We start from the raw sequence: 13,601 nt of genomic DNA on the forward strand, positions 1-13,601 counted from the left end.
ATGTATTATCTATTTAAATATGTATATCGTCGTTTAGTACCCTCAGTGCAAGTATTGTTTAGTTGTGGGCAAGACCTGTGTAAGATTGTCCCCAAATATTTATTTTCTAACGGACTAGTTATTCTAACAGAATTTACGAACTTTATGGTGCCAAAATTACTCAGTTTTTAAAATGATCTCACAAGGATTCCCAGTTACTCGACGGTTTTCTAAACTTTATCATTCTGAAGTCCTGATGATGGAACGGGCGCATGCACGCGAGTACCATTGCAATGGTACTTACATACTCGTTTAATGCATTGTAGGTATAATGCGTCCGCGCCAGTTAGCATTGCTCATACTATCTTTCGTTATATCGCGCCAGCTAAGGGAAGCCCTAGGACATGAATCCTGAATTTACACAACGCAATAGTAAAATACTCAAACTATTATTCATAGATGTATGTTAAATCTAACAAACCGTTTGTTAGAAAGAAGTAAAATTTAATAGAGGTTTGTAAACGGTTGTTAAATTATAGGTGTTAATATTGGGTCTAAATTGATTCCCATAAAATAACGTCAAAAATCATAATAATATAAGGACACTTTTAAAGTCATAATTATTGATGGCCATAGTACAAATAGTCATAAATTAAATATTATAGGACATTATTAAATTTCGAGGTTATGACACTTCATGATTGCAATAAGATTAATATTAGTTATAATAAAAAGTACCTGGGCGACAGAGCTTTGCTCGGTTATAACTATTTATTGTAATATGGCGGTGTATAGGTGATAATCTTAACTACATTTTTTTACTAAATTAAACTTGTCTAAAACAATAAAAATTAAAAAATTAAATATAAACTTGAACATATAAAAAAAAAAAAACAAAAGTTAGTCACCGGGCGAGATTCGATCCCGTAACATTCATTTAGCAGTCCGCGTCTTAACCCGCTGGACCAGACGGACAGTGGCCGGCAACACGAAATTAGCGACCATATTCTGCGTTGAAAGAAAAACGCATGAAAACTCGAAAACACGCGTTTTCCCAAACATAAGACTAATCTAGATAGATTGTATACCCCCAAAAACCCCCATATACCAAAATTCAGCGAAATCGTTAAAGCCGTTTCCGAGATCACAGAAATATATATACATATATATATACAAGAATTGCTCGTTTAAAGGTATAAGATGAGGAGGTCTAAACATCAATTGGTACAGTTTTAAGCCTTTGTCATCGTGTTGCATAATTTATATTTTTAAGCAAGTAAGACCTGGCAACATCTCGATGAAGCCCCGCTCGGCGGAACTTCTATTTTTCGCTGTAAGGGACAAAAGGTACCTCGCGAACCTATCCAAGTGGGAATAGGGATGGCACTTGTTATGAGTAGTTTAAAAAATATGACATAATATAATTCTTGGAGTTCATTGATATGCCTTTAGATGTTACAGATATTTGCGTTATGATTTGTGTAATATATTACTTAACATTATATTCCAAAAACGTCTATTATAAAAAATTTATGACTACTGATAGTTATAGTAAAGTGATCCCGTTATTATTAATTAATTAATTAGTTTAAAAGTCGACGTATGCGAAATGGTCAGAAATTAATCGACAAGCTATTAAGCAGATTGCATTTTAATAGAATTAGTGATAATATCCAGTCTGACTATACAATCAATAGTAACACAATCAAAAACCCATCAACCAGTATAATTGGCACAATCAAAATGGTTAGAATATGTAGATTAATTCATACAACTATTGGCTACGTGCGTCGTGCGTGGTGGGTAAGTAAAGCGATCCTAGCGCATAAAGTGGTAAAAATTAGAACTAACTACGGATAACGTCATAACATTTCGTACAAGTTCGCTCGAAATGAAACTCTAATTTACGAGTACTCCTGGAAATATTCATTTAAATTGTATGGTGTACGGGACGATTGTAATCTGTATGAAATTCTTAATATAACTAACGTATTTAATTTGATAATTATTAATATCGTATTCGTGTAAATAACTTTGCAAATGCCACATATTATGTGATCTTTTTCTAGAAGTTAAGAATGGGTAAGTTATCCTTAAAAGATAGACATTCAATATCGCGGACTTTTTTGTAGACCCATGAAAGAGAGACAACCCCACCATACATTGTGTTGTTATAACTCTAACGGATTAGGCAGCGTTTTCGATTAAAGCTCCTAGCCAGCATGATTTTTTCCGACAACATCGTTATATTTCAACCAATTTACACAAAACCTTAATAAGTTATATGCCTTTCTCAAGAATCATTCTATTGATAGATGAGAGTTGTATGAAAATCCTTTCAGTAGTTTTTAGTTTTGGAGTAGTTTTATAAGATGCAGTGAATTGACGTTTTCCCCTAGACTGTCACGCAACCTAGCGTCCGCAACGCTAGGTTGCGTGTAGGGAATGCAAAAACCGGAGGTTTTTCAAAACCGGTTTTTTCTTCGGTTTTACCAACAAAAAAACCGAAACCGGTTAAAACCGGTTTCGGTTCGAAGGACCAATAATTCTTAAATTCATCGCCATGGAATAAAGAAAAGATTGCTTCACGTGTAAAAACGAATGCAAGTATAGACTTAATGTTATTTGTAACTAGGAGTAGGAACACACCAATTTAATTTAATTATTTTTTTTTGTTTGTTGGTTAGACACCGATGAGATAGGTCATTTTTTCTTTAATATATGACAATAACTTATCTAAAGCATTTGACGTAATAAGTCACACAATGCTCCTGGATAAGTTAAAATGTTATGGCGTAACGGGTGAGGCGCATCGCTTAATTGCTTCATTTTTGTCGGGCCGAAGACAACAGGTTAAACTGTCCTCAAATGGCAAACGATTCCAGTCTGACATTGGCCATATCAAGTTAGGCATTCCCCAAGGATCAGCCCTTGGAAACACTCTGTTTCTAGCCTACGTCAATGATCTCCCATCTGCCATCACAACCGGGCTGTCAGTACTATTTGCAGATGACACTACGGTCATAATCAGCGCGCAAACATACAAACAGCTTGGCGAGAATATCAATGAGGCATGTAGGCAGTTAAAACGGTGGTTTACTGCAAATGGGTTACTTCTTAACGTCAGCAAGTCTAACGTCATGTTATTCTCAGGACGGACGACTACTGCGCCCCCATGTGTAGTGGACTGCCCTATGCCAATGTGCAGTGAAACGAAGTTCCTTGGCTTTATGTTGGATTCGAATCTGAACTGGAAGTGCCATGTTGACCAGCTATGCAATAGATTGAGTAGTGCAGTCTTTGCGTTACGGAAGTTGAAACCCCTTGTTTCGTATGTTACATTAAAATCGATTTACTACGCTCACTTCCACTCACTAATGACGTATGGTGTACTCATTTGGGGAAACTCTACGCATGCTAACCGAGTGTTTATCATGCAAAAACAGGCAATAAGAACACTAGCAGGTGCGAAGCCTAGACATTCATGCAGGGGCCTTTTTGTAACGCACAAAATAATGACGCACTACTCGTTATATTTGTTCGAAATCCTTATGTATGTTAGAAATAACCTTTCTTTGTTTAAACGCGTTGAGGTAGCTGGTATAAACATTAGAACTACAGGTCGATTACGAACAGTTCCACGTCGCATGGCACTTGCAGCTAAGAACCCGCGTGTCATCGGTCCGACTTATTATGAGCGATTACCTGCAGAAATAAGGACGGACACATCAGATACAACATTCAAGCGTCTATTGAGAAACTTTTTACTGGACAACCCATTATATTCAATAAGTGAATTTTTTGACATAACTGTATAATTTATAATTGAATAATGATTTGACATTGTGTTTGCTTATTCTTGATATTATTTGACGATCCTTTTCAGGTGAAAATTTTCATATATATATATTATTATTGAAATTAATTTATTTGGATTATCTTGTTATTATTTAAGTTTATTTCTGACGATCACAATATAGATTCTTATAAATTGACATTGATGTAATTTGTACTGTAATCATATGTTGTGAAATAAATAAATCTAAATCTAAATCTATATCAATTTATTATTTAATGTTATTTGTCTTAAATCAAATGGCCCAATCCGAAATCTTGCTCTAAGTTTTTCGCTGTCTTCTAGTATATATTCAAGTAGTTAATTCGTTTACTGTTACTACCTTCCTTTATAAAATATTTGCTAAGTTATTATGGATTTGTAAAGTAGGAAATAAATGAAACAAGCTTTGTTTTTACTCCATAATCAACTTTAATTAGCATTTGTACTATTAATCTCAAAAAAAAGGTTCTCGGTAAGTCGTTATCACCGAACCAACAAAAGACTCTAAAGCTGCCATTGATATAATTGATTACGTGGAATTTTTCTACAGTGCATCGCATAATAAAATTATAAATTATAAGTAAGACCTTTTATACCCATTTTTATTAAAAAGTACTACTATACAATTCGTACACCAGCACGGATGTCCTGCCACTGCCAGTACTTTATATTATTTAAATCTTTCGTATTTGTGTATTTTGTACCGTAAAAATTCATTTAGCGTTACAAATGATCAAACTAACACAACACCACATTATTTGATTTGATGTCGATTCAACCGGTTTAGGACCGATTTATACCCTTATAATGAATAAAACATGCAACTTAGGTAAATAAAAAAAACCGAATAAAACCGAAACCGGTTTTTTCAAATTCTAAAAACCCGGTTTTGGGTTTCCGTCAAAAAACCGGTTTTAACCGGTTTTTTCGGTTTCGGTTAAAACCGGTTTGCATTCCCTAGTTGCGTGACAGTCGACCAACAATGTTTTTTATTTGAGTTTTCATTCAGTGTTTTTTTTTTTCTAGGGCAAACTTCTACCTCGCTTAAATATAGTTAATTTTCACATATTTTTACCATCTTACCTTAACTAGCTACATGAATTGAATATAACAGCTTCTTATTTATTTGAACAATTACTAAAAGGGGGTCACTCTATATGGAAATGTCTTGGTAGTAGGTACCTAAGGCGTATCAATCAATCAAATAAAAATCAATAGTCTGCTTTTTCTCCGGTTTGTCCGGTAGGTAATATATACTACATACCTGCCACCGTGAAATAGGTATGGAATACATTGCTAGGCAGTATACTCGTAATTATTATATCTACATAATATGTAGTGTTATGATCTGAGTCTATTTTGTGGGTACATACTTACATGCACGCCGCGTACCTATAAGTGACGATGACGATCCTACGTCTCCGCCGAAAACTGCTAGTAAAGCCTCGCAATTTTGGCATGTCCGTGTCTGAGGTTAGCATGCACTAGCACCCGTACCATGAGTCACTGACAGTGTCAAAACTGACGTATACGCTATCGAGAACGTAATTTACTTTTTATTAGCAGTTATATGAGAGTCCAAGCGAAATTCATACAAAGTAAATTACCTTCTCTAATTCTTTTTGTTCTAACTGCCCGCGTAGCCAACATGCCAATCGTTAACGCTCCGTAGCGAACGAAACGCAAGTATCACTGTCGCACTAATATGGCAGAGTGATAGAGAGAGATGACTGCGATACGCGACGGAGCGTTAACGATTTGCACGTTGACTACGCGGCCTGGTGGAAGCCACATAAGCTCTTTACGCTGTGTAGGATAATATTGACAAACATATGCATAATGCAAGACAGCAATATGACGTAGGCTGTTTTGAAGGCGTGGTAACTTGAATTCTTATTCACTACTCTTTAATATGCTTGACCAGTGGATGTCTGGTCTTCAGTCACTCAAAGTTTATTAGAGATCTTGGTGTCGAGTTAAAACGGTGAGATGAGTATTACAATATTGGAAGATTTTATGAATAACTGGTTATCTATCCTTTCCAATGTATTTTCGAGGACAAATCGTAGCAAATAAGGAAGAACGAAAATGAAATAGCAGAGGTCAGTGAATGCGGACGTTAAAAATGGCTTGTTATTAAAATAAATATGTTAATTATACCTATCTGCAAAAAGTAGTTATGTTGATAAACAAGTAAAAAATTGTTATTGTGAATATAAAATGTATCAATGCGGGCTTATTTCAATTTCAATTAGTTAGATGAGTTTGGACTATGAGCTGGCTGGCTGGGGTCGGAAAAGTAATTTGTTAAGAGGAAATACGAGCTGACATTTATTGAAAAATATCGATTTTGTGTTTTCGGTATATTCCCAACACCGAAATTGAAAATGATTAAATGTTTTTCTACTCGTCGACTGTAATGATTGTATTAAGATTTCGTGTACCAAACTAAAATATTGTACTTTTTATATGTGGGCTCCGAACTCAAATACAATATTCATTTCGATACGCTGTAGTCAACTCTAAAAAAAATGACCAATCACGTGCCGGCGCGGGACTAAATAGTCGCGCGTTGATGTCCTTTGTACTACATTTTTGTCTACTGAGGTACTTACCAATTTTCATTAATTATTTAGGTTTTATAGTAAAACAAAGTATTATTTTAGATGACTTCGAGGGCTTCATGCTAAAGGGGCGTATAAGCAAGAACCCTACTTTTCAGGAGACACAAAAAACTGAATAACTTTTGTTACAATGTACCGATTGTTCTAAAATTTTGCATAGAGTATTTAAATTACTATCTTTTTCATGTGTCATGCCTAGTTTCGTTCTATGTATTCTAAAAAGCAGTAATTATGTAGTTACGCCTCTTTACCACGACAGTAATTTCCGACATTTAGGTTGAAATTTATTGAAAAATACTTGAGATTTATGGTCGTATAATACATTTTTTTTTTCTATTCGATAATTTAATCATGAAAGGTGGAAATACTGTTAATAATTCGAAATAATTTAATTTTACAGTCATTTAGTCACCATTGTGTAGTTTCTTCTATTTTTTCTGATTTTTATACGCCCGTCTGGGCTGACGAATCTATCGTGTAAGTATCCTTTATTTGTGGTCGTATAATAGGGCGCCATATTATATTTTGAGTAAATATTCATAACTTCATCTAGATTTTACCATTTAAATAATTCCTGATGGTTTTGATAGTGTCACAACTGTCCACGAGATTAAGCAATGTCGACTCGAGCTGGTTACCGATTGGGTAAGTAACTGTTTTGAATTGCCACTTTGAGCATTTCAGTGTTTCAATAGCCTCCGTGGTCTAGTGGTTAGAGCGGTTGTCTTTCGATTCGGAGGTTCCGGGTTCGAATCCCGGTGGGGACACTGTCAAGCAAAAGTCGCTTTGTGACTTTGTGAGACTATTCCCGGTTTGGCTAGGACATTGCAGGCTGAATCACCTGATTGTCCGAAAAGTAAGATGATTCTGTGCTTCGGAAGGCACGGTGTAAAGTCGTTGGTCCCGGCTGCTATCTATCCGGTGGTGCTCGTCATGAGAGCCATGTCAGAGGCCTTTGGCGGCTCAATAACTCTAACACCAGGGTTTTTAAGGTACATCAATCTTACAAACCACACGATAAGAAGAAGTGTTTCAAAAGACAATCACGCCGCTTATTCTGATTTTCGCCTCTAATAGCAGTCGTTTAGCCCTTCGGTGGGAGTTAGAGTTAAGACGTGTGGACTTACTTAAGAAAACAGACTTGACTGAATTCCAATAAGATCATTTTTACTATTTGTGATAGTAGGTAAATGTTAGTCACTCAAAAGTCGAGTAGTACAAAACGATTATATAGAAAAGAATTGAAATCGGTAGTGAAGGATGCATGGAAATTGCTAAGACAACACAATGACAGCTTTACTAAAAAAGCAGTCAAGAAACAATCAAACGATTATATTTAGAGTGCATTAACTAAAACAAAAGGTTAAAACGTATCAAAACTTGTATTCGGATAATAAACATTACTCCTTCTTTAATGGTACCACTGGTAACAAAATTATAACTATCTTAAACAATAAAATATTAATCAACACTTCTAAACAAATAAATACGACATCATTTATCGTCATTTCATAAAAAGAAACAATATTAAATCTTCTGTACTAATAAACCTAAAAGTAGTTTAGCTAACAACTTAACCCACTTACGTCTCCATCAAATTATGACAGAGGAATGTTCCACTTAAGAATTACAACCACCTCGACGGAGGACGAGTGGCTACAGACATATGAGGTAATCAGCCCGCAGCGCACGGAGTGGGCCTTAAATAGCTTTGACTCCTTCAAATCTCCAGGAATGGATGGGATCTTCCCTGCGCTTCTTAAATGGGGCGGGAAGCATCTCACTCTGAAGCTGACCATCGTTCTGCGCGCCTGTCTGGCTCACAGGTACGTGCCGAAGCAATGGAGGGAGGTCAAGGATATCTTCATACCGAAACCAGGTAAAAGCGACCAACCGGACCCCAAATCCTTCAGGCCCATCAGCCTGACCTCTTTCATGTTGAAAACATTAGAGCGGTTGTGTGACAGATATCTTAGAGAGAGGGTGCTAATTCATGTACCCTTGCATCCAAACCAACATGCCTACAGCCCTGACAAATCTACAGAATCGGCACTTTATGCAGTAGTAAGTAAAATTGAGGTGGCGATCAAAAACAGATCCATGTGCTTAGGAACCTTCATAGGTATAGAAGGGGCTTTCGACAGGACCAGGTTCAGCAGCATTACAGCAGCACTGGTAAGACATGGCGCGAATGCAGTTATGACAGAATGGATAAACAACATGTTGAGCCAACGAACCATCAAACTCGGGACGGGCGAAACACAGCAGGCATTAGTGGCAAAAGGATGCCCCCAAGGAGGAGTCCTATCGCCACTACTATGGAACCTTGTGGTGAATGACCTGATCACCACACTAAACAATAATCACTATTACACAATCGTCTATGCTGACGACATAGTGATACTGACGAGCGGCAATCATGCAGGTACGGTATGCGATGTTACCCGCCCTGCACTAGCCATCGTGGAGCGCTGGTGTTTTAACAACGAACTCTCAGTCAATCCCAACAAAACTGAGCTGGTTATGTTCACCAACAAACGCAACTTGGGAAACTTCCGCCTTCCCAAACTGTTCGACACTGAACTCCAACTATTTGCGGAGGTAAAGTATTTAGGGGTAATACTTGACAGCAAATTGAATTGGAGCAATCACTTAAACGGCAAAATTGACAAAGCCACAGTCGTATTCTGGCAATGTCGTAGAATGGTGGGTAGAACCTGGGGGCCAAAGATAACTCTATGGCTTTACCAGGCAGTCATACGACCAATAATAAGCTACGGTGCGATAGTTTGGTGGCCACGCACCAAACTATCCATAGTTGAAGCTAAACTACAATATCTCCAGAGTTTGGCCTGTATGGCGACCACGGGCTGCATTAGGGCAATACCAACCGCGGCCCTGGAAGCCTTACTGGGCCTGCCGCCGCTGCACCTTTTTATACAACAGGGAGCGCTAGCTACGGCGGTACGTCTCAAAAAATCTAATCTCTGGACCTAGGGTACCACACACCGAGATCCTCTACGAGGCGATAGGTAAGGAACCGCTAATAGAAGCGGTGACTGACAGGATACCCAGACAATTCGTCTTCGACAAGAAATACAAGATACAGTTACACGAAGAACCTCGTGAAGGACTTAACCCAAGAGAGCTGAGAATCTTCACGGATGGATCAAAGACAAGGTCAGGCACTGGCGCTGGAGTATTCGCACAGGACCTAAACATACATATCTCAACACCACTAGGTGCCCACAACAAAAATGCACACTATACTGTAAGGCAGAATGTATGGGCATCATAATGGCAGCACACGCAATCGCCTCAAGGAAAGTATTGGACTACCCCATCCGCATACTCTCTGATAGTCAGTCAGTACTACAAGCTCTGCAAAGTTATACTTTGACCTCAGGGCTAATCTACGAATGCCACAAAGCTCTGTCAGAGGTAAGCACCACCACCAGCGTAACTCTGCAGTGGATCAAGGGACACAGCAACTCGCGAGGGAACGATGCGGCTGACATATTGGCGAGAGGAAGCTCGGAACTGAGGGTGGCAGGACCGGAGCCAATTATACCTCTGCCTTATGCCTGGCTCCGGAACATGCTGCGACACAACACCAAGGTTAAACACCAACAGTACTGGTCTAACCTAGGCACGTGCAGGCAGGCGAAGGAAGACCTCCCGACAATCGGTCCCGGTTTGTCGAGGAGGCTGAGACAGCTGAAGAGGCCACAGCTCCGGTTTTTCACTGGGGCCATAACCGGCCACGCCCCACTAAACAAACACCTACTAACCCTACGTGTTACAGATAGCCCCCTCTGCAGAGCGTACATGGAGGCAGAGGAGACAGTCGCCCACGTCATTCTTGAATGCCCAGGGCAGAGCCATCAGCATCAGAGCGCTCCACTTCATTGTTATTATTCGCACGAAATGCACACTATACTGTAACGCACTAGACACTGACTGAGACACAGGCGGCCCTAGTGCGCTTACCCGCTTGAAAGTAAGGGATAGCAATATGCGGCAATCAAGGACGCTGTCTCCGCGCCCCTTTGGCCCGGCATTATTTGAAGACCAACGTAATTTTTGTAAGGTCGTATGTTCATACGCCTCTTTGCCGCGACGCACTTTGAGGATAGTTGGTAAAAGTTTATGGACGTATGTATGTACGCCTATATAGCGTGACACTATTTCGTAGTTCGCACTGTCACGTGAGAGAAGTATGTACGTACGCCTTTATACTCCGATGCATATTGGGGACTGAATGAAAATATCGCTTATACGCCTTCAGTACGCCTTTTTGGAACGACATTAAAATGATGACTGTCAGTTATACGCCAAATGATTTTTTAATTATTTAATTAACTAATTGTTATGATAAAATTATAAAAAAATTTTGCTTACGTATTGTTACAAGATGAATACGATGCCGTTAAAAACGAAAAATGGCATTTTTGCGTATATGCCCCTTTGGCCTGAAGCCCTCGACTTGTAGAAAACATTAAACTAATTCTACGGATTCCACTCACGTGTTTTTAGTTTTTAGTCATTCGCGCGACATGCATGTGTGATGCATGCATGATAGTGAGCGTGCGACGCGGCGTGGAGCAGTACGCGAATCGCGGCCGTCGTGAACGCTGCTCGCACTGTTAGTGCGTGACGAAGGAGACCTAGGCTCTCCGAAACATGTCGCGCGGGTGACTAAAACACTTGAGTGAAATCCGTAGAATTAGTTTAATGTTAGTATGTCTCACGACAGTTTAAATTCGACTTGTAGAAAAATTATTGGATACAATAGTGATATAATCAAGCTTTTCAATCTCGTACCTTACTTAGACAACTCAGCAAGCATCGCTTAAACACGGTGTTCGACTGAAAAGGTATTTTATCACTATTGTAGAAAATACTATTTTGTACAATACTACTTTAATGTGGCAGCCTAAAGACAGAACTTTTTTAGTCTACTATATTAAGCTGAAAGCTGACATTCGGCTGTCAACTGCAGCGCCATTACTGTTGCGCCATGTTAATCGTTGCTGTCATGCTGTGTATCTGTCGATTTCCTTGATAAAATGAGTGACGTTCGACGCCGCATTACTGCCGCGATTATGAAGTTCAGTCGACCACGCATTTTATGTAGGAAATTGACAAATACAGCGCCTGTCTGAAATCTGCAGCAGTAATGTCGCAGCAGTAATGCAGCTGGCAGCTGATTTCAAGGGACTGTACACCTGAGTTTTAATTTCAACTCGATACGTCCACGTGTTTCTGGGATAAAGGGTCTTGAAAGACAGACGGATGGCTAACAAAGTGATCCTTTAAGGGTTCCGTACCCAAAGGGTAAAACGGTAACCCTATTACTAAGACTCAACTGTCCGTCCGTCTATCTGTCTGCCTATACGTCTGTCACCAGGTTCTCATGAACCGTGATACCTAGACAGTTGAAATTTTCACACATGATGTATTTCTGTTGATACTAAAAACTGCGGAAGCCTCGGTGGGCGTGTCCGACTCGCACTTGGCCGGTTTTTTCCTTTTAAGGGACGAAACCTTAAAAAGGACAGCTGCCGGATCGATAATATTTGTTTGTGTGCGTATGTGTAGGCATAATGATTGTTGTAGTGTACGTGACTGCTAAATACGGTGTCCCCGCGGCCTGTGGACTACGCTGATGTAGGATTCTACCCTACATGCGAGATCGGATCGGATAATGTGAAAACAATTAACGAATTGAGATGGACAACCGTGGTTGGGCTGCACCAGATACAATCAAGATGACATTTCACTGTTCCCTGCTCCTAAATAAAATGTTTTAATAGTAAACTCAGTTTAAAATATAAGACCTCAGCAACAACCTTCGTTTCCGCTTCGTTAATTAAGCCTTTCCGGCACTCTGCTGTTTTTGTCACTTCCGGTCTGCTCTAGGTTCACTTTCTTATTACTGTGACTGCATGACTTACTTTTATGTAAAAAGATTTAAGGAAATGTTCATTTTTGTGAAACTAAAATTTATGAAATGCCCTTGGTCTATGTTGAAGTATTAATCGTGTTTTTATACAAACTACATGTATGTTGGTTCTTTAATAAATTAAAACTTATATTTGGATAATAGTATCCCACCAAAAATATTCCATGTAAAATGGGCGGCCAAGATCTGTGCTTTTACTTTTAAAAGTTATCAGTACCCCTAGTGTAAATTTGATCGACATCATAACGTGACGAACGCGTTTGCGTTAAGTCTCATTTTGTATAGGATTTTGAGTTTCCAAAACGTCCCGCTTGGCGCGCTCTTTCTAAATCCAATACAAAATGAGACTAAACGCAAACGCGTACGTCACGTTTCGAAATCGAATTTATTTTCTCAGTACCCCTAACGACTTTACTAAACCTTGGTTTAAAAACTATGGCTTGGGCGTTTCATAGCATTGAAGTCCTGTAGCCTTACCACGAATTTGACACTGACATATTCCCTAGCGAGAGCGTAACTTACTTTCCATGCATCTCGTTCGTACTGGCATATTACATACAGGCCGCGGACTGGACGTAAGCGGCGCGCGGCGCGTCGAGCGGCTATCCAAGGCCATTTATATTGGCCTTGGCAAGGCCTTGATTTGCCGCTCGCCGCGCCGCGCCGCTGGCCCTTGCGTCAACGTGCAGCCTAATGTAATTTCTTATCACATGATAATGATAATGATAATGATAATGATGAGCATGGATATTTGTTCCTGAGTCATGGGTGTTTTCTATGTATTTAAGTATTCATATATATTTTTATACCCTCAACACAAGCCTTATTGAGCTTACTGTGGGACTTAGTCAATTTGTGTAATAATGTCCTATAATATTTTAGTTTTATTTTATCGTAAGCGTAAGTCCATTGGATAGCACGCAAATATTTAAAACTGCCTTAATAAAAAAGAATATAATACGTTTCGCTTGCGATAGCACTGATTAAGTAATTAAATTAGGAAGTTACACATAAATAAAGGGAGTTTTTCGGCATATCCGTTTGTCCGTCCGTTGGCCGTCCACGCCTTATGCTATTATCATACTACGGACTTCGAATGCGGCCACGGTGTGATAACCGCCTTAGCTCGGACTTTTAAATCTAGAACTGGGTATGGGACCCATGCTAGTTTCCGGGTGTTCTAATATTTAAATGA

At 39.1% G+C, this 13,601-nt stretch overlaps 1 protein-coding gene across 1 annotated transcript in view; it reads left to right on the forward strand.

The window, feature by feature from the left end:
• Positions 1 to 13,601, forward strand: part of LOC133527136 (organic cation transporter protein-like) — a 48,179-nt gene that overhangs the window by 22,556 nt on the left and 12,022 nt on the right. The gene's annotated exons all lie outside the window — the stretch shown is intronic.

Source organism: Cydia pomonella, chromosome 17 (assembly GCF_033807575.1).
Source record: "Cydia pomonella isolate Wapato2018A chromosome 17, ilCydPomo1, whole genome shotgun sequence".
Taxonomy (NCBI): domain Eukaryota; kingdom Metazoa; phylum Arthropoda; class Insecta; order Lepidoptera; family Tortricidae; genus Cydia; species Cydia pomonella.